This window comes from Apium graveolens, chromosome 1 (assembly GCF_009905375.1).
Source record: "Apium graveolens cultivar Ventura chromosome 1, ASM990537v1, whole genome shotgun sequence".
Lineage (NCBI taxonomy): Eukaryota > Viridiplantae > Streptophyta > Magnoliopsida > Apiales > Apiaceae > Apium > Apium graveolens.
In genome coordinates, this window is record NC_133647.1 from 161,246,099 (window position 1) to 161,267,793 (window position 21,695).

Here is a 21,695-nt window from a genome sequence, read left to right on the forward strand (position 1 = left end):
TGTAAGAGGACAATCATAGGTGCTCGTGCCAGAGGAATATAGTGATAATGGTTGAAGCTGTGAAGGTTGTATTATGGTTTGGAAGATTGACATTCCTTCTGATGACTATGCAATACCCAACCGTAATAGTAGTTTGGTAAAGGTTTAATCCGTGTAATCGCCATGAGCGGGCTATCTATCTTAGAAGGTCATATCTTGAGATAAGCCAGGACCATGTTACGAAAGGACTAAATGAACCTTTGAGCTTCATGTCTCCTAATAAAGACATATGGTTAATAATGGTATTAACCTGCTATCGTTGCTTTTATTGAAACTCTTCTATAATTTTATCTGCTTCATGTCATATGTACGCCAAGTTCAGGAGTGTTCTTCAGGAATCATGGAATGGTGATTATGTTGCCTCCTTAGAAGAATTCGATACGACATGTATGGACTCTGTATGGTTAGCTATTAAGATTTCATGGAAAACGAATGACTACAGTAGGTCAACGGTGGACCATAGTAATGCAGGAATGATTCTGCGAGTAATGAGCCGATTACTTACAACCGTGAGAGTTGTATTGGAATGGATGTTGAGATTGAGTACCACTAATCGGGTCGTGGTGGTGTATAAATTATCATTGAATAGACTAATTAAGTCGATTATTTACCTATTGAATACTTATTCCTTCTTATCAATAGAGAGTCGTATTACTATACGAGGAAGGTTGCGGTGCAAACATAGAATTCTAGTAACGATGATGTCTAGAATGAGATCCCAGATTTGATTTTCGATGTCGAGGGAGTTTCAAAGGTGATTGTGTATATGCTCGAGCAAGAGCATGGGTCCATAGAATGATGGATGGAATAGTAAATATTTAAGCATGTGAAATGTGATGCTATTATACTTGATGTGGATTTATATACATATATGTTTTGTTCTCCTATGTTAAACCTCTATAGTTCAGAGGTAGATTCCAAGCCAGATATTTTGTGGCAGTATATTTTTTTATATATATACAATTCTCTTCAATTCGTTCTTTTCTCTCCTTTTCATTCCACGTAAGCTGAGAAGAACAACCCTTCCAGAAGGGGAGGTATTGCCGAATGACTATCTATATGTGTGATAGAAGCCTAGTAGGATACCACATGTTGTTTAATTGCTTGTCAAGTACTAGAGGCTGACCACCTTCTGTACTAACTATGCGATGTAACAAGTGTTCATGATCATAGTGATCTCTCAATAAATTCTTTTACTTCTATATGATTGATCAAACTTTGGAAAATAGAAACAGCTGAAAAAGGAGTAGTAAAGTTATGGTGGTATTCGGAATGGAAACACGTTCGTGATACTAAGGTTGACGTGGTTATTAAAAGGTTATAGAACGCTAACGAGCAAAAGTATAACCATTATAATATTAGGTGCGGAAGATGGTAATGACTACGAACAAGAAAAGAAGGAGCATTGAGAAGCAAAAGCTACAATGCTAGAAGCTATGATGAGAGTCTGTGCAATAGACTTGAAAGAATTTGGAATGATCACTTAACACGGATTGAGTTTTCTTACGACAATAGATCATATGTCATTATCGAGATGTCGCCTTACGAGATCCTTGAGGGAAGACAATGTCGATCTCCCTTATGTTAGGATGAAGTTGCAGAACGCAAGATGCTCGGACCAGCAGTGATCCAAAGGACCAGGGATATAATAGATCTAATCAGAAGACGGCTGGTAGTAGCCCAAGATGGACATGAGAAGTATGTTGAATTGACACTAAAGGACAAGAAATAGGAAGTAGGGGACCTAGTGTTGTTATAGGTATTCCCCTGGAAAAGATGGATGTGGTTCGGAAAGAAAGGAAAGCTAAGCCCACGAAGTGTTGGGCCCTTGGAGATATTAAGACGTATTGGGAAGTTAGCATATGAGCTAGACCTACCCCCGAACCTGTAGAAAGTTCATAACATGTTTCACGTATCAATGTTAAGGAAGTATAATTTGGATTCCAGAAAAATAGGGGCACATGAGCGCATAGGCATGCAACCAGACGTAACCTATATGGAGCAACCAGAAAGGGTTATAGATCGAAAAGGAACAAGTGCTTAGGAAAAGGGTTATCAAACTAGGCAGAGTTTGGTGGTAGAACCACAATGTGGGAAAATTTACTTGAGACTTAGAAAGTGCAATGCTAAGAGAGCATCCCTATTCATTTTCTATCTGATTCCGGGACGAAATCCTTTTAAGGAGGGGAGACTGTAATAACCCCAATTTTTGGAATTTTTGAAACACGGATGAATAGTAACATTTGCTGATGATGCTGATTAAGGAAAATTATCAGACCACGCTATATAAGAGTACTGTTAATGAAATTCTAAGATCGTATTAGTATTCCATAAAGTAAATAAGTGTATGTAAAGATCGTCAGAATCCAAATCCGAACACTTTGATTTTTCCCGAAAATCCACCAGATACCGAAAGAATTGAGTATAAGATAACATGATTAAAAGGATTTAAATTCAAGGATTATAAGAGAGGATTATAAAAGGAATATAATGTATTGAGAAAGGTTAAGGGAACCCAAGTAATAAGATCCTGAGTATGATCCCTCAAACGATAAACGAGAACGTTAAGCGAACCGTATAACAGATCAGCGGTCATTAGCCAAGTAATTAGGGGTTAATCAAAGAAGTTAGTGGGTGATGATGTCATCATACCAATAAGAAGAAAACAAGTGTAAAAGGATGACATAATCAAGATGACCTAAGCATGACCTAGTAGATATTTAGTCAAAGGGCAAAACAAGAAGCATTTCACTTTCTCCCCCTTGAAAGCTTGCTCTCGGCCAAAACCAGAGCAGAAACTTCAAACTGCCATATCTCCTTCAATACTCACTCAAATGATGTGTTCTATAGCTCGTTGGAAAGGTATTGAGATGGCCTACAATGATTGTTCACAAGTCTCTTCCACATAAGCATGGTAAGACCCTCATTTTTACAGTTCATGCAATCGGACTTTTAGAAACATCAAAACCTAACTTTGTGTTCTTGATTTCTTTGGAAAGATCAAGCTTGTAGGAGGTTAGATTAAGGCTTCCTAAGGCTTCCTAGCAACTTAAAACCTACCAAGGAAGGTATAAAATTCAAACCCTAGCTTTGATTTTATGATTCCATTAAGTTTTATTGAAGCATTGTTAGTATTAAGGCTTGATCTTTGATTATAAGTAGTTTTGGTGGATTTGTATTGGTTTTGAATATTGGGTCTTTGATTGGTTGGATAAATTGGTAAAATTTGGAGTTGGGGACTGATTTTGTAGTATGATGGTTGAATCATGTTGTGTTGGTGGTTGTGAGTGAATTGATGAGAATTTAGAGTGATAATTAAATTGGAAATCGCGTAAACATAACCGTCATAATGCCCGATTTTTCTTAACTGTTCTGTTCTGAACTTTAGGACCCGTGAACTCACTGTAAAATTCTAACCTTTGCCATGTTTAGATAGTTTATGTTACGATCTTCGTTTTGATATGTCGTTCGCCTAAATCCGAGTTACGAGCGATGAGAAACGACCGTTTTAAGTAACGGCGTTTCGCGAACGAACCATTACCCCTCGCCTTACTTTGAAATATTGGTTAAGGCCCTTAAATGACTAATTGGATTATGAAAATATTATGTAAAGTGGGTTAGACGATTGGTAGGGTACTCGCGAAAGAATCGCCTTAAAACTCTTAATGGTTAATTTATTAAAAATGGTGGAGCCGAGGGTACTCGAGCGACTTAAGTGAATCGTTAAGCGCGAAAGCGAACGTAAGGGGTCTAATTGGTTAAAGTCTAGTTTCTTAAGCGACCGGGGTTTAATTCCGACTTATGTTGTTGTTCATAGGTTATCGGACCCACTCTAAGCTTAAGTCTATCCGGGAACACTCAGGCAAGTTTTCTACCCGTTATACTGTTGTTGTGATGTAAATATATGTATATGCATTATCTTGTGATAAGTGCATGATTGTTATTAGCAAATTTTGCGATATATTGGAGCATGCTGATTTGGTATATATGCATGTCTGTTTCGTAGTCTTGATATCTAATTGTTGATTCAATTGCTTATAAGTTGCATAATACCTATGCTAGAGATAAGCAGTAGTTGCGTATACCCTTAGTATAGGGGACCCAAAGGTGAACATATTTTCTAAACCGGGAGACGATGTTCCCGAGTATATTATATATATATATAAATAGTTTTCAAAACTATTATTCGAATAAGGTTTATTCGATAACTTTATTTTATTTAATGAATATTGTTTTGAATATTCATTCGAGGACTTATGACTCCGCTTATTTTATTAAAAAATATTCTTTATTTTATTAAAGAATAATGTTTCGATAATCAAACTTATTTTCGATTATTCAAATAAAGATCGTACTTTCGTATAAGTATATCTTTGGTTATTTATTATTCATTTCAAGTATGAGTTTTAAAACTTCTACTTCAATTTTTTTTATTAAGATTATTCTTTATGGGAATATTATTTAAATAATAATATTCAGATATTTTCTAATATATTGGGACTGATTTATTTAATTAAATCAGCATTACTCCAAACATTCTTAAAAATATTTTCGAGTCTTCAAAATGATTTTTAAAGGTTAGGGCGGATCCCAAAACTCATTTTTATATTTAAGATCCTCTTTTCGAAGGGGATTTAAATACTCGCTCAAAACCTGAGGGATCCGGCTCTGTGGTGTGTTTTATATTCGCAACAAGGTTGCTATTTTGATAAAAGAGTTTTTGATTACTTACCCAACACTCGGGAAGTAAAATTCTTAGAACAAGTTAATCCATTAACAGGCACCGCCAGGGAAATATCGGTGAGTTTTCCTTTCCAACTAGATACGACTTCTTGGTGGAGCCGTATCAACAAGTTTCTACTTGGGGAAAGGGGGGACAAGCTTTATGTTTCAGAGTCATGGATTTCATCTGAACTAGGAGTGGCGTAAGTGGTCGAGTGGTGCCGGCCCAGCCTTACTATATTGGCCCAAATGGCCTGGAAGTTCCGCTAAGACGGTCCATTCCTTAGGAGTCCAGTGTTCGGTTGACAAGTAAATCCGACAGGTTCTCCTCTACATGTAAAAAATGGTGGGGCTGCACTACTGCGACTGATCATCGTAAGTGGTCTTCCTGGCGCGGCAAACTCCCGTAATGAGTTCATCATCCAATTGGATATTTCTGCAACACTACCCAGAGCACTTCGATAGAAAGGCTACGGTTGGGCGATTGTTGAGTGTTGGCAGGGTCGAGTTTTCAAAATGATGTTTGCATCAAATGAAGTATCTCGTAACTTCATTTTATTTTGATGATATTTTAAAGATTGATTCTATACAAGTCTTGTCTTGTAGCTTAATCTATGAGATGAACTATTTATACATTGAACGGTGGTAGTTCAAGTAGTAATCGGAAAAGATATAAGTATATTGGAGTATCTTGTAACTTCATCTTTTAAACTTATATCTAGTAAATGATTATCTTGTGCATGTCAAAGATTTTCAGAAAAACGTTGAGACAAGGTTAGATATATGAGATCACCTTGCAACGATATTTTTATACAGTTATAAACTGGAACTCTATGTGTATTATACATGTCAGAGGATTTCAAAGATTGTGAAAAGTATATATGTATATATATACTGAATATTTGGCGACTTGGTCGCGTTAAGATATCAGCTTGGTTCATGTCTTCTTGACCAAGACTTTCATGAGTACTATGAGAATGCTCATATATTGTTAATTATTATACATATTATTTCGGTGGAATTGTTGCTCACCCTTCCTTTCTTCTTTCATCACACAATAACAGATAGAAAAGATGATCAGGACCAAGCTTCCAATTCGCAAGCGGTTAGGAAACGTTCCGCAGTTTTCTGGAAGCGTTGATGCCGCTGTAGCTGAGGTAGAAATTACCAATAGGCTAGACTTTCAACTTCTGATGTACCAGACTTATGTATCTATATGAATTGTAATAATGGCAAAGAAATGTAAATTTATTCAGAACCCTTTTGAGGTGTAATGGCTTATAATTGTGAAATAAAATGACTTGTGTTATTTTTTGTATTCATCTCTGAGACTATAACTTGTGGTGTGTGTGTGTGTATTGTGGGGTCACAATACGCAGTAGTTGATTGTTTATTAAGATTAAGTGTTATTAAGGGAAATGGAACTCGTGACAACCCGGATCCCCGACCCCGGATTTGGGGGTGTTACAGAACTCTTATTGAGGCTGCACGAACTATGCTTGATGAAGCAAAGTTGCCAACCTACTTTTGGGCTGAAGCTGTGCAAACTGCTTGTTTTACGCAGAATGCAACACGCATCAACAAGCATGGAAAAACACCATATGAGATGGTGAAGAAAAAAAAAGCCAAATCTGAAGTATTTTCATGTATTTGGATGCAAGTGTTTTGTTCTTAAGACTCATCCTGAACAGTTATCCAAATTTGATCTAAAAGCTGATGAAGGAATTTTTGTTGGATATCCACTTTCCACAAAAGCCTTCAGAGTCTACAATTTAAGAACAAGGGTTGTCATGGAATTTATCAATGTCTCTTTTGATGATAAGAAGATTACAGGACTTGAAGATTTCAATTATTATGATCAGCTGAGATTTGAGAATGAAGTTTTAAATTCTGATATTGTAAATCCTGACAGTCTAAATCCTGATACTGCAAACTCTGATGGATTAAACTCTGATGTTATTGAAACTGTGGTGACTATGTCAAAGGGAGATGCACCTGTGCAGGGGGAGCATACTGAAGATACAACCACATTTCAAGAAGCATCAGAACCTAAAACAGGCTCTTCAAGTTCTGATTCATCAAGTTCTGATGGGCCAAGTTCTGATATTTCTGGAAACTCAAGTACTGATATTTCTGGAAACTCAAATTCTGAAGGATCCAACTCAGAGAGCATAATTTCAGGGGGAGCATCAGAAAATGTTGATGAAGACAGCATGGATCATGGGGGAGCATCCAGTTCTAGAGAAAATCTTCCATCTGCAAGGAAGTGGACTAAAGCACATACACCTGATTTAATTATTGGAAATCCTGATGCAGGTGTCAAAACTAGAACAGCTACATCAAATGAATATCTTTATCACTCTTTTCTCTCTCAGACTGAACCGAAGAAAGTGGAAGAAGCTCTTCAAGATGCTGATTGGGTGCAAGCAATTCAAGAAGAGTTAAATGAATTTGAAATAAACAAAGTCTGGACCCTAGTACCAAGACCAAAGAACAGATCTGTTGTTGGTACAAAGTGGGTGTTCAAAAACAAAACTGATAGTGATGGCATAATTACAAGGAATAAAGCAAGGCTGGTTGTAAAAGGATATTCTCAACAAGAGGGAATTGATAATGATGAAACATTTGCACCAGTTGCTAGATTGGAAGCCATAAGGATATTTTTGGCTTATGCTACTCACAAAAAGTTTACAGTCTTTCAAATGGATGTGAAAAGTGCTTTTCTCAATGGAGAGTTAGAAGAGGAAGTATATGTTGAACAACCTCCAGGTTTTGTAGATTTAAAATTTCCTAATCATGTCTACAGACTTGACAAAGCACTTTATGGCCTTAAGCAAGCTCCAAGAGCATGGTATGAGACTTTAGCTCAGTTTCTTCTAAAAAGTGGATTTAACAGAGGAACTATTGACAAAACATTGTTCTACCTCAACCATTGAAAGGACTTACTTTTGGTGCAGATATATGTTGATGATATCATTTTTGGTTCTACAAATGACAGACTTTGCAAGAAGTTTGCCAAACTGATGCAGTCAAGATATCAAATGAGTATGATGGGGGAACTTAGATATTTTCTAGGTCTTCAAGTCAAGCAGAATGAAGAAGGCACTTTTATTTGTCAATCCAAGTACACCAGAAATTTGCTGAAGAAATTTGGAATGCAAGATTGTTCAAGTGCATCCACTCCCATGGCCATTGCAACAAAATTGGATAAGGATACTGGTACATCAGTAGATATTACTGATTACAGAGGTATGATTGGCTCACTACTCTATCTAACTGCTAGTAGACCTGATATCATGTATGCTACCTGTCTTTGTGCAAGATTTCAAGCAGATCCAAGAGAACCTCACTTAACAGCTGTGAAAAGAATTTTCAAGTACCTTAAGGGTACAGCTGATTTGGGATTATGGTATCCTAGAGAATCAGACTTTAAGCTAATAGGTTACTCAGATGCAGATTTTGCAGGATGCAAAATTGACAGGAAAAGCACAAGTGGAAGCTGCCAATTTCTTGGAGGCAGATTAGTTTCTTGGTTTAGCAAGAAACAGAAGTCAATTTCCACATCAACTGTAGAACCAGAATACATTGCTGCAGGAAGCTGTTGTACATAGATTCTTTGGATGAAGAATCAGTTACTGGATTATGGGTTAAAATTTTCTAAAATTCCTATTTACTGTGATAATCAAAGTGCTATTGCTATGATAGGTAATCCAGTCAACACTCAATGACAAAGCACATCAGCATTAGGTACCACTTCATAAGGGAACATGTGGATGAAGGTACAGTGGAATTGCATTTTGTTCCAATAGATCAACAACTAGCAGATATCTTCACAAAACCACTGTGTGAAGCTACTTTTACAAGATTGGTAAATGAACTTGGAATGGTCTCAGGTTTCTTCTCTAAATCTGCTTAGTTTATGTTCTGATACATCAGATTTTATGATCAGTATTTACAGATATTACTATCTTTGTGTATTATGTGCTTAAATTGAAATTTGCTTAAGTGCTGATTGTTGTCTGATGTGAATTTCTAAACTCTGATAGTGATATGCATGCTCTATGACTATTCAATCCAATGAGGATAATTGTGCTAGATGCTAAACTAGTAGTCTTTAATATTCTAAAAATCCCATGTTTGAAGTAATTATTTATGTGGAAATCTTTTAACACAAGCAAATTCTGATATTGAGCTTAGTTAAGTTTACTTTGTGTATCTTATTACTAAGTCAAAAACTAGAATAATGCTTCTTATCTGTTAAGTTCTGATGTTAGTAAATCTGGTGAATGTACTAAGTGCTGATAAGCCTCACTTATCAAAAGAAAAAGAAAAGAAAAGAAATAAAAATCAGGTACTCCTTTGAGATCTAGAGTAAAAAATGTGGAAGGGAAGACCCAAGTGCATTGCTGGTATTAAGTTATATGCATTAGAAAAGCAAGATAAATATTTTCTTTGTGACTTTTCACACTCTATGATTATCGGAGAAATACTCTGATAATAGCATAAATTCTGATAAACAGTCGTGACTCACTTACACTGAGAAGCCACTGTAAAATGGAATTTTAAATGATGCATAAAATGAGCACAAAATAGTTGAGGTGGACTCATGCATGAACTCATTCTATAGTAGACTTCAGAATAATGACAGATTTTGAGCAAAGTTCTTAGTTATGCCTTATTCCTAAGATGTACTGAAGTGAATCAGACTTTAATCTTTATCTGATATTTAGCTTACTGCACACACATACACTCCATATGAATAATGAAAATTATTGTGGTGATAAATGTTATTTTAGATGAACAGGTTAAGTGTCAGTTGCATAAATTCCGAGGACAAGTTATGATGGAAATTATGATGATTAAGTTCTGAAGAAATGAAATCAGTATTTGTGTGAAGAATTACAGAAATATGCATTCACTTTTTGAGTTAATGAGTCATGTTCTGATGACTGATAAGTCTAAGTTCTGATATTAAATCCTGATTCTTTACTTGACTTATTTGTGGTTCAATCTGAAACAGTCATATTTAAAATCAGAATATGTTTGGGTGAGATATAAACAGTCAACATAATTTGGGTTAGTGGTACTCATATATGCACAGTAATTTTTATTTGTTTCGTGTGCTCATTAACTCCTGTTTTAAGCTTCCAACGGCTGTCATTATTACTCATCGGTCTAGGGAGACGAGGCTTTACTTCTATTCGTTTCACATTCCCTGCATCCCTTGGTCTTCCCTTGTCTATATAACTGACCAATAATCCTTCAGTAAAAATCAATTCTTTCTCAAACAATGGCTCAGTTTGGTTGGTTTTACAACTATGGCACTGAAACTAAGCATATTTTTCAAAATGGAATTCCGACTGCATATCCTATCAATAACATTCCTTATAATCTCTGGATTCAATTTCCAGAAATTATTCAAAATGACTTGTTGACTGTCCAAAGAAATCTTCATCTCCGTTCTCTTCGTCAGCAGGAGAGAATCATCCGTCTTGCAGTGCTTTTCGTCTCCAGCAACATGAACTAGTCGATAGGATCTTCTTAGACTAGGACTAAAGCTGTTGATGTTAGGAATCATAGATTAGGATTGTCTTGCAACTTTTGCATGTAATTGCTAAATTTCATCGAATGTATTTTTTTGATATATTAATGAAATTTTACTTTATTGCAAGATTCTGTCTATGAGTCATTTCATATTCTGATGACCAGTTAAATTCTTATAATAATCAAGTTCTGATGCTGACGTGGCAGTATTTATTTACTTGGTTTATTTTGGTCATTACCTCAACGGTCATATTTTTTTGAATATTGGTTTATGAGAGATAAAGCATTAATAATCATTTATTTAATGGGATTACTTGGTTAGTGGGACGGTTTTTCTCCTTGAAAAACTGCATGTGCTAAGTAATAATTGCTTATTTACCGTGCCCATTAATTTTTGCCTTAACTGCTGCATGTTTGACAAGTGTAAAGGTCTGTTTCACTACTTTTTAACTAGCTGTCACGTGGGGTGTTGATAAGTGGATTTTATATCCACTTGGAATGCTTTATTACAAGCTTAAATTGGTGTTTTGGACTCAAGTTGTTGGTATTTTGATGTGTTTTTGTGTTATTGCATTTCAGGTATCAGTTAAATGAAGAAAAGAGCTTTTAAAGGAAATATGATGAAAAGTGATCAAAATTGGAAGCCAAAGCCATTGTCAAGTTGTAGAGAATCTCAATAGCTTCGCGTGGGCAGTTGAATCGCCTAATTCTGACGAGTAGAACTCAAGTTATGGCCAAAACAAGATTCATCAGAATATTTTTCCCAGTCAGTAGCTGAGCGCCCGCTCAGCAGAGCTGAGCGCCCGCTCAGAGAGCTGAGCGCCCGCTCAGGGCGCGGCTGATCGCTGATTTCGCTGAAAAAGCCTTTTTTGAGTAGAATTTGACGATTTTAAGGGTCCAGGTCCACTAGGGGCATATATATACTTAAAAAAAAGGGTTTTCATCATCCGGGAAGATTGGGATACCAAGGAGAAGACCTAGAAGCACAGAACAACTCCGAAAAAGAAGATCTTGTTTTCAACTTGTGATTCTTTGAATTAGTTGTAACTTTGGATGCTCGTTTTCGTTCTTGTTGAACCTAGATCTCATTTATTCGTACTTTGATTATTATTTAGTTTATTAAGACCTTGTTTATACCATGCTTTCATTGGAACCCATGGTGACGATGAGTTCGATTATGGGCTAATCGTTGTCATGGGGTTCTAGCGGATTTACTTATGGATTTCAATAGTTAATTGTTTCGATATCTTGGTGTGTGGTGATTGATTGATATCCTACTATGGTTGTGCTTATTCGTCTTATGTGCGTAGCTAACATATAAGATAGCGTGTTAATCTCTATTGAAGCGACAGTGAATATAGAGGTTTAGAACTTGCCATGCTAGCATAGGTTCATGTATTGTATGCATGATTCGTAGGTAACTCTAACCGTTTTACTTGCCCTATGTAATCACGATAGATAACTTGTGCTTAAACCGTTATGTTGTCAAATTCTATAGACATATAGGGTCTCAATATAATTGGTGCCTATTCAGCTTCTATCTCTTTTGTGGATGTCTGGTAGAATGGTACTCGTGCAACGAAAGTTGGCGTTTATCAGTTTCGTGTTATCTGATTAGTGTCATCACCATCACATGCTAAGGTTAAGAACAATAAGGCTATTGAATGAAGTATTTAATGAAGTTAGGATCCCATGTTTATCATATATATTAATTTTACCTCAATTCTCTTAGTTAATGTTATTTAGTATAATCTCTTAGTTTAATAAAAACCCAATTTGTTATTTGTCTTAGCATTGAGCGATAACCATACATTGTTGCATAGGTGCATAAATTGAACTTAACCTAAACCAGTCTCTGTGGGAACGAATCTGATTTATATCTTATATTACTTGCGAACGCGTATACTTGCGTGAATATTAGCGCGTGTTTTCGCCCTAACAAGTTTTTGGCGCCGCTGCCGGGGACTCGGTGTTAATTTTTAGTTTATGTGCTTGTCATCAGTGGTCGTTAAAGTTCACTGACTCGGATTCTTTTACTTTCACAGTTTATTTGTTTGTGTTTCAGGTACTCATTACAATGGGAGATCCAGCAGCACGAACGAAAGCCTTGATGGATTTTTCTCAACCCAAGATCAATGACATTCAATTTAGCATTGTCCAGCCAGCTATCACAGCTAATACCTTTGAGATCAAGCCTGGCATAATTCAATGGGTACAGACTTCAGTCCAGTTTGGGGGTTCTCCAACGGAAGATCCCAATACACACATTAGGGATTTCATTGAAATATGCGACACCTTCAAGTTCAACGGTGTTTCTGAAGATGCTGTGAAGCTGAGACTGTTCCCATTCTCTCTGAAGGACAAGGCTAAGAGCTGGTTACACTCTCTACCAGCTGGTTCGATTACTACTTGGGAAGATCTTGCTCAGAAGTTTCTTACTAAATTCTTCCCTATGGCGAAGACAGCTGCACTCAGGAATGCTATTACTCAATTTGCGCAGCAAACGGGAGAATCGCTAAGTGAAGCTTGGGAGCGCTACAAGGAGATGCTTAGGAAGTGTCCTCATCATGGAATTCCTGATTGGATGATCATTACTTGTTTTTACAATGGGTTGGGAGCACAGTCCAGACCCATGCTCGATGCAGCATCAGGCGGAGCATTATGGGCAAAGAGCTATAAGGAAGCTTATGATCTAATTGAACTGATGGCTGCTAATGAATATCAGTATCCAACCCAGAGATATCCACAGGGCAAGGTAGCAGGAGTTCTTGAAGTGGATACAGCTACAGCTATCACTGCTCAACTAAAGGCGTTGTCTATGAAGATCGATTCTCTGGCTAACTATGGTGTTAAGCAGATAATTAGTGTTTGTGAGTTGTGTGCAGGTCCACATGCGATAGAACAATGCGCTATATCTAGCGACTCAGCTCAGTTTGTGAGCAACTTTCAGAGATCGCAGCAACCAGTTCCAGACACTTATCATCCTGACAACTGGAATCATCCTAACTTCAGCTGGAGCAACAATCAGAATGCGATGCAACAGCCATTCCAGCAGTTTGCAAATAAGCTATTTAACCCTCCTGGTTTTCAGCAACAATTTACACCAAGACAACAACTCCAACTTCAACAACAAACTAATGATGCAGGTCTATCTTCGAATGAAAAATATGAATTGGAGGAGTTGAGGCTTATGTACAAAAACCAGGCTCTTATATGCCAAAGCCAGGCTGTTTCTATCCAGAATCTGGAGAACCAAATAGGGCAAATTGCTAATGCCTTATTGAATCGACCACCAGGAACGCTTCCTAGTGATACAGAAAAAATCCAGGCAAGAGGGAAGTTGAAGAACAGGTGAACGCCATCACCTTAAGGTCTGGAAAGGTCACAAGCCCCCAAGTTCAGCAAGACGAAGAGCCAGAAAAATCTCAAGATTCAGAAAATGTAGTTGTGGCTGAAGAAGATGTGCAGAAGGAAGTAGAGGTGGAACCAAGGAAGACTACTGTGGAACACACTCCTCCTGAGGGTAATACAGGGGAGAAACAGATTTATCCTCCACCTCCTTTTCCTGAAAGGCTGCAGAAGAAAAAGCTGGATAAGCAGTTTGAGAAGTTTCTGGAGGTGTTCAAGAAACTTCATATCAACATACCTTTCACTGAAGCTCTCGAACAGATGCCTAGCTATGCGAGGTTTATGAAAGGTATTCTCTCTTGGAAAGTGAAGCTCGATGACTTAGAGACCGTTGCTCTAACGGAGGAATGCAGTGCTGTGCTGCAACAGAAGTTGCCTCCGAAGCTTAAAGATCCTAGAAGCTTCACTATTCCTTGCACCATCGGAAACTTGTCGTTCGACAAGTGTTTATGTGATTTAGGAGCTAGCATCAATCTGATGCCCTTATCTATCTTCAAGAAGCTTGGTCTGCCTGAGCCGAAACCAACATACATGTCATTGCAACTAGCTGACCGTTCCATCGCTTATCCATGAGGTATAGTGGAGGATGTCTTGGTCAAGATGGATAAACTCTTCTTCCCTGCTGACTTTGTAATTTTTGATTTCGAGGAAGATAAGAAGATTCCCATTATCTTGGGAAGACCATTCTTGGCTACAGGCCGAACTATGATCGATGTGCAAAAAGGAGAGCTTACGATGAAGGTTCATGATCAGAAGGTCACTTTCAATGTGTTCAAGGAAATAAAATTACCCACAGCTAAAGAGGAGTGCTTTAAAGTAGAGCAAATTCAGGTTTTGAATGCACCTCTATGGAAGAGGAAGTTGGATGTGCCATTCGATTCTCTTGGGTTAGCAGAGCTGAAAATTTCTCAGGATCGTCTCGAGTCGTCTATTGAAGATGCTCCTACACTTGAGCTCAACCCACTACCAAATCACTTGAGTTATTCATTCTTAGGTGCACCCCCTGACAAGGGGTTGGGATATATCTTTGATGATGTAGAGGGTAGCCGAACGGATCCTCCAGTGCCTATAGAGGATTCTTCTCATGTGCAGCAGGTAGTTGATAGGACTGGTGTTGGTGACGAGCAGTACAGGCGAGTAATTAGGCGTATGGAGGCCATGCACGACATTCACCGTCATTTTGCTGAAGATTTGACACACGCTTTCGGTACTATTTTCCGAGACACTAGTGGCGAGGTTGATTGGCCACCTGATCCTCCACCCGATGAGGGTGAATCTCCCGCTAATTAGGTATGCCTGAAATCCTTATTATTACCTTCAATGAGGACATTGAAAATTTTAAGTTTGGGGGTGATAAAGTAAGGATTAGTAGTGTGTGTCCATATAGATTCATATTGCATGTTTAGTTGTAGTTCATTCATATTTTTGCATGATTGTTCATTTAGGACATATTTGTTTATTTTTATGTGATTTCATATAGTTGTATTTGCATGCATATTTAGCATGATCCCTTAAGATGAACTATGATATTTGATAAGTTGATGTTGATTTCAGTGTGGTGATGACGAATAGAGGGATGTTTAAGTCCTAATGAATTGATTTGCATGCCAGAAACAAATATTTTCACAAAGTCTTATAGGGTTGCTTTTGATCTAGGTCATGATCATACTTGTTTGTTGTTGAGATTTAATCACTTGATTATATTTAGAATTTGTGATATTCTCGTAATGACGTAAAAACACTGATTTTTTTTTATCTGGAGAAAAACTTGGATTTCATTGCTAGTTGTTGTAAGGCTAGGCGTCAAATGGCTAGTAGCCGGCTCATATTTTTATGAGTAGTCTAGGGTTGAATGAGATGGAGCGAAACGCACTCATTCAGAAATTGTTGAAAAAAAAGAAAAAAAAAAGAAAAAAAAGAAAAAAAAGAAAGAAAAAAGTATGTGTTTATGCATAATTGATCAAGAGTGAGCTCTTTAATACTCGAGTTATTAAGTTCTAGGGGACTTTGTGCCTAGTGACCTAAGGCTTTTATAGTCTGGGATCCACTAACCTAACGCTCGCTACATGGGTATTATTGTATAAGTCTTTTGGGACCTCATTCATTGCACGATCAAATAAGCATCTTTATTATATGTTCAATAATAGTGTGAATCCTTGTATAACTCTAGTAGAAAGGAGGTGTTGTGAGTCATAATGCGTTTATTGTCTATTCTGTTTATAAACTTTTGATTGTTTCGATGATTGATAAGTTATGGTTATTGATCTAGTATCGAGAGTATATCTGTTAAGCATCCACACACGCACGTTTCTGGTTTGTGAGTTGGTTTGTGGGATTTATTCAAACTCTGTTTCAAGTTATTGCATTTTTAGAGGCATTAGCTTATTCATTTGGTTATGGTTATTCTGAGGAGATCGATTACATTGTCATTTAGTTGCATTCACGTAGTTGCATTCATGCATTAGGTTTATTTTGTAGTTTTGAGTCTGTTTATGCTTGAGGACAAGCATCGATTCAAGTTTGGGGGTGTGATAAGTGGATTTTATATCCACTTGGAATGCTTTATTACAAGCTTAAATTGGTGTTTTGGACTCAAGTTGTTGGTATTTTGATGTGTTTTTGTGTTATTGCATTTCAGGTATCAGTTAAATGAAGAAAAGAGCTTTTAAAGGAAATATGATGAAAAGTGATCAAAATTGGAAGCCAAGGCCATTGTCAAGTTGTAGAGAATCTCAATAGCTTCGCGTGGGCAGTTGAATCGCCTAATTCTGACGAGTAGAACTCAAGTTATGGCCAAAACAAGATTCATCAGAATATTTTTCCCAGTCAGTAGCTGAGCGCCCGCTCAGCAGAGCTGAGCGGCCGCTCAGGGCGCGGCTGGTCGCTGATTTCGCTGAAAAAGCCTTTTTTGAGTAGAATTTGACGATTTTAAGGGTCCAGGTCCACTAGGGGCGTATATATACTTAAAAAAAAGGGTTTTCATCATCCGAGAAGATTGGGATACCAAGGAGAAGACCTAGAAGCACAGAACAACTCCGAAAAAGAAGATCTTGTTTTCAACTTGTGATTCTTTGAATTAGTTGTAACTTTGGATGCTCGTTTTCGTTCTTGTTGAACCTAGATCTCGTTTATTCGTACTTTGATTATTATTTAGTTTATTAAGACCTTGTTTATACCATGCTTTCATTGGAACCCATGATGACGATGAGTTCGATTATGGGCTAATCGTTGTCATGGGGTTCTAGCGGATTTACTTATGGATTTCAATAGTTAATTGTTTCGATATCTTGGTGTGTGGTGATTGATTGATATCCTAGTATGGTTGTGCTTATTCATCTTATGTGCGTAGCTAACATATAAGATAGCGTGTTAATCTCTATTGAAGCGACAGTGAATATAGAGGTTTAGAACTTGCCATGCTAGCATAGGTTCATGTATTGTATGCATGATTCGTAGGTAACTCTAACCGTTTTACTTGCCCTATGTAATCAAGATAGATAACTTGTGCTTAAACCGTTATGTTGTCAAATTCTATAGACATATAGGGTCTCAATATAATTGGTGCCTATTCAGCTTCTATCTCTTTTGTGGATGTCTGGTAGAATTTACTCGTGCAACGAAAGTTGGCGTTTATCAGTTTCGTGTTATCTGATTAGTGTCATCACCATCACATGCTAAGGTTAAGAATAATAAGGCTATTGAATGAAGTATTTAATGAAGTTAGGATCCCATGTTTATCATATATATTAATTTAACCTCAATTCTCTTAGTTAATGTTATTTAGTATAATCTCTTAGTTTAATAAAAACCCAATTTGTTATTTGTCTTAGCATTGAGCGATAACCATACATTGTTCCATAGGTGCATAAATTGAACTTAACCTAAACCAGTCTCTGTGGGAACGAATCTGATTTATATCTTATACTACTTGCGAACGCGTATACTTGCGTGAATATTAGCGCGTGTTTTCGCCCTAACAGGTGTCTAAGTAAAAGAGATAAAAGACTTTTAAATCTTTTATTTTCAGTTTTATTCTACTCTCTCTTTTCTTATTCTCTCTCATGTTTTACTGACGGTTTCTTTACAGACATTTTATCAAACACCTTACAGGCAATTTTATTTCTCACTTATTTCTCATGGCACCTAAGGATTTAATTATTGATGGAGACAAGTTTGTACCAAACAACTATGTTGTAATCTTGAACAAGGCTGAAGCTCCATCAGATTTGCACTTTGTGCAAGATTTTTTAGTAAATAGTGAGATTGGGTATGCTTTGACCCAACCTCAAACTATTTCAAGCCAACAAGTTCTGACGTTTTGGCGGACTGGGATTTTTGATGATGGTGGTACTACTGGTACTCCAAGCATCGTATTTGAAGTCAATGATGTTGAGCATGTGGTTACTCCTGGAGCAGTTCACAAAGCTCTCCAATTACCAGAAGGCTGTACTTTTTCAACAGTGGAGGACCCTGTTCTACAGCAGCTCATGGCCAATTTGGGCTATGAGAAAAGTTTGAACAAGCTTGGACAGTTGAAAAGGGAAAATATCAGGAAGGAATGGAGTTTTTTCTTCGATTGTATCACTAAGGCATTCGCCAATAAGTGCTCCAACTTTGATGCCATTCCAATTATGAGTCAGCAAATCGGGTATGCTCTTATTCATCAAACTCACTTTGATTTTGCAAGTGTTGTGCTAGGATTCATAGGGGATAGGATGACAGAGGATAGGAATGTTGCATACTTTGCTAGATTCTGTCAGCTTATATATACTTTTTGTTGTGTTGATGAACCCCAACCTATCACTGATTCAATTCCACCTTTTAAGCTTGTAAAAAGGGCTTTTAATGATTTGTTAAATGCTGACATTAAGAAGAAAGTGGTTAGACCCTTACATATACCTCAGTCTATAAAACAGATTCTTGTAAATGCTGATCCTCAAACCTACACGTCTGTTTACCCTGATGTTCAACCCACCAGCACATCCCAGCCACCTCACCAACCATCAGAACATACCACACCTACACCTCAAACATCCCAACCTCAACCTACTCAACCCTCCATCAGGACATATTTTAAACCATCACAAACATCTCAACCTTCACCATCAACACATCTTGTGAGGCCTTCATCTTCCAACCTAAGAGGACAAAGACTGTACCTCAGACACAACAGAATAGAAGGAGGATTGTTCAGAGTCATGAGTCAGATAGTGAGGAACAGGTTCCAATATCAGAACCTGTTGTTGTAGAAGCTGAGAAGGTCTCTTCTCAGAAGGATGTTGAAATTGGGAGTTCTAGGCCCCTAAAAAGGCTTAGAAAGCTAAATTCTGATGAAGCTCCCAAAGTCTCTAGTTCTGTAAAGAGACATAAAAGCAAAGAGCCAGGAGGGCTGTCAGTGTATCATCACATTCTGAAGAAACTCTGGAAGAAGGAGCTAAGAAAGGGGGTCAGGAATCTCTGATCCCAACATAATCAATTGTTGTTGAATTACTTCCTTCAGCATAACCAGAAACTACTCAAGATAGACTGCCTACTCCTCCTGTGTCTCCTGTAAATGAAACAGTACATACTAAAGACCCAGGCACAAGTGCTGAGATTGATATTCATAACCTGATTGTGCCTGAGGTTCTGTACTTGGAAGCTCCACCATCTCAAATCACTCCACCAACAACCCCAATCCTGGATGCTGATTTTAATGAAGATATTCCTACTACACCTATTCTGAATCTGAATGATGAAAATCAGGTTTTAGGTGGGCATCAAGATTTGGCTGTTGATCAGAACTTAGTTGGAGATCAGCACTTAGAGGATGATGTTGAAGCCTCAATAGCCACTCATACTATTCTTTTATCAGAAGAAGCTGATGATGCTGATTCTATAAGTTCTGATGCTGCTAATGATGAAGTTACTGGTGAAGCTGCTGCCACTGTAGATGCTGATGCAACTGGTCCATTTGGGCATGCATTTCCACAAGCTCCTTCAAAAGTTGATCTTGTTAAAAAGTTTGTTAGAGGAGATGCACCAGTACCTTGGAGTGTAACTCCTAGAGGAAGGGAGTGGACCAAGGAATGGAACAAAGTTAATTTTGTTCCTATTCAAACATACTTGCTGAGCACTTGGCAAAGGCTGATGAGATGCTACTCAATGAAGATTTCAAGATACAGCTCAGGGTTACTACACTCAGTACAAGACACCTTCAAAGTCAACAATCTATAACTCAGACCAAGGTAGACAAGATTCAAGAATCCTTAAATCAGCAAGATATGGTTGCCAAGCTGGACAAGAAAAGGTTTTTCAAACCTACCTTTGACAGAATTGAGTACATTGAAAAAACTCAAGAGAAGCAACAGGCTCAGATTGCTGATATTCTAAAGAATCAAGCTTCTCAGCAATCTCAACTCAATGAGATCCAATTCTCAGTGGAATTTCTTGTCTCTCTTCTTTTACCCGCTGATGCCAAAAAGGAGGAGAAAGTAATTAAGTCCAAATGCAAACCTATTAAGACACTGAAGGGAAAGGATGATGAAAAAGATGACCACGGAAACTCTAGAATGGGTGGAGGTCATGGCCAAGGTAAAGGTCTTTCATCAAGTAGAACTGGAACTATAAGTCAAAGAACAAGTTCTGATACTGGGAGAAGAATAAGTTCTGATACTGGTAAAAGGATAAGTTCTGATGAACATCTGGAACTTGATGAGGAGATTTCAAGACAGTTATTTCTGAAAGAAAATCCAGGAATGGACTTTGAGAGTCTAAAGGAAGAAGAAGCTAGACTTAAGTTAGAAAAAGTCAACTCCAAATCTGAAGCTTCTGTTGTTGAAAAGAAAATTCCTAAGGCTAAAGGCATTGTGATAAAAAAGGATAAATCATGAGGCAACTACGGCCAAATCACAAATGGAGATAGATCCAAGGTCCAAGGGCAAAGAAAAAGTTGATGAACCTGTAAAGGTTTATGTGCCTACTATGGATGAAGAAATATCTAATGAAGATGTTAATCTTACTCTGATTTCAAGGAAGATTTCTCAAACAACCTCTGACATGGCTCAAGTTGTTCAGAGTCAAGATATAGTAAGATCTTATATGACAATGAAGCAAGCAACCTCTGACATAGCTCAAGTTGGCTTGATATCATAAGATAAGTTAAAGGAAACCTCTGACATTGCTCATGTTAAACCTTCAAAGTTACTCCTACCAGGATTCACTAAAGCTAAACAGACTCAGCCTTTGAAGACTGCAACAAGTGGTTTTGAAGCAAGAGTGGTTACAGGAAAAGAAGCAAGAGATAAATCTGGATTGGGTAGTGCTGATAAAAGAAGAATACTAAACACAACCAATGATCCAACTTCTTTAAGTGAACCAGGTGTTGGAGCAACTCCTGAAAGATTGAATCAGCTTGAATCTGTACAGATGGTTTACCATACCTTCTTGAAAGAACACATCTTGTTATATTTTATGACAGATGGAAGGGTTTACCATATTAGGCAGAATGCTATACCACTGAAGTATTATGAGGAACTAGAACATTTTCTATTCTTACTTCAAGTGAAGAACAGATTAACAGATAGTGCTGCAAATTATTTGAAGACTCAAATTCAGAGACAGAAGAAGCTTTATTCTGTAAATTCTGACAGCACATACTGTCCCAAGTACAGAGATCACAAGGGTGATATTGTCGAGATGAATCCTAACTCTGCTAAGATTATAACTACCTTTTTGGGTTATAAGGCTGTGGAATTCAATCTTGAGTCTGACAAGGTATATTTGATCAGACTAGATCAGGACATAAGAAAAGCTAGAATAAATGATCTCAGGGCTGCTATCTTTCAAATTGGCGAAGATACAGTTGAATTGAAGAATGCTAAAAGGAGGATGATTGATGAACTTAAATATGCTGAGAGATGTTTATTAAAGAACTATCTCAGAACAACTCCTGATATCAAAGAGATCAGTAATTGAAGCCAAGTCAAGATCTACAACTGCTT

At 37.4% G+C, this 21,695-nt stretch overlaps 1 non-coding gene across 1 annotated transcript; it reads right to left on the reverse strand.

The window, feature by feature from the left end:
- Nucleotides 1–12,772: 12,772 nt before the first annotated feature.
- On the reverse strand, nt 12,773–12,879 carry LOC141683551 (small nucleolar RNA R71). The gene has a single exon (XR_012560351.1). It is a non-coding gene; the product is annotated as a small nucleolar RNA R71 (small nucleolar RNA).
- Between the last annotated feature and the right edge of the window lie 8,816 nt (nt 12,880–21,695).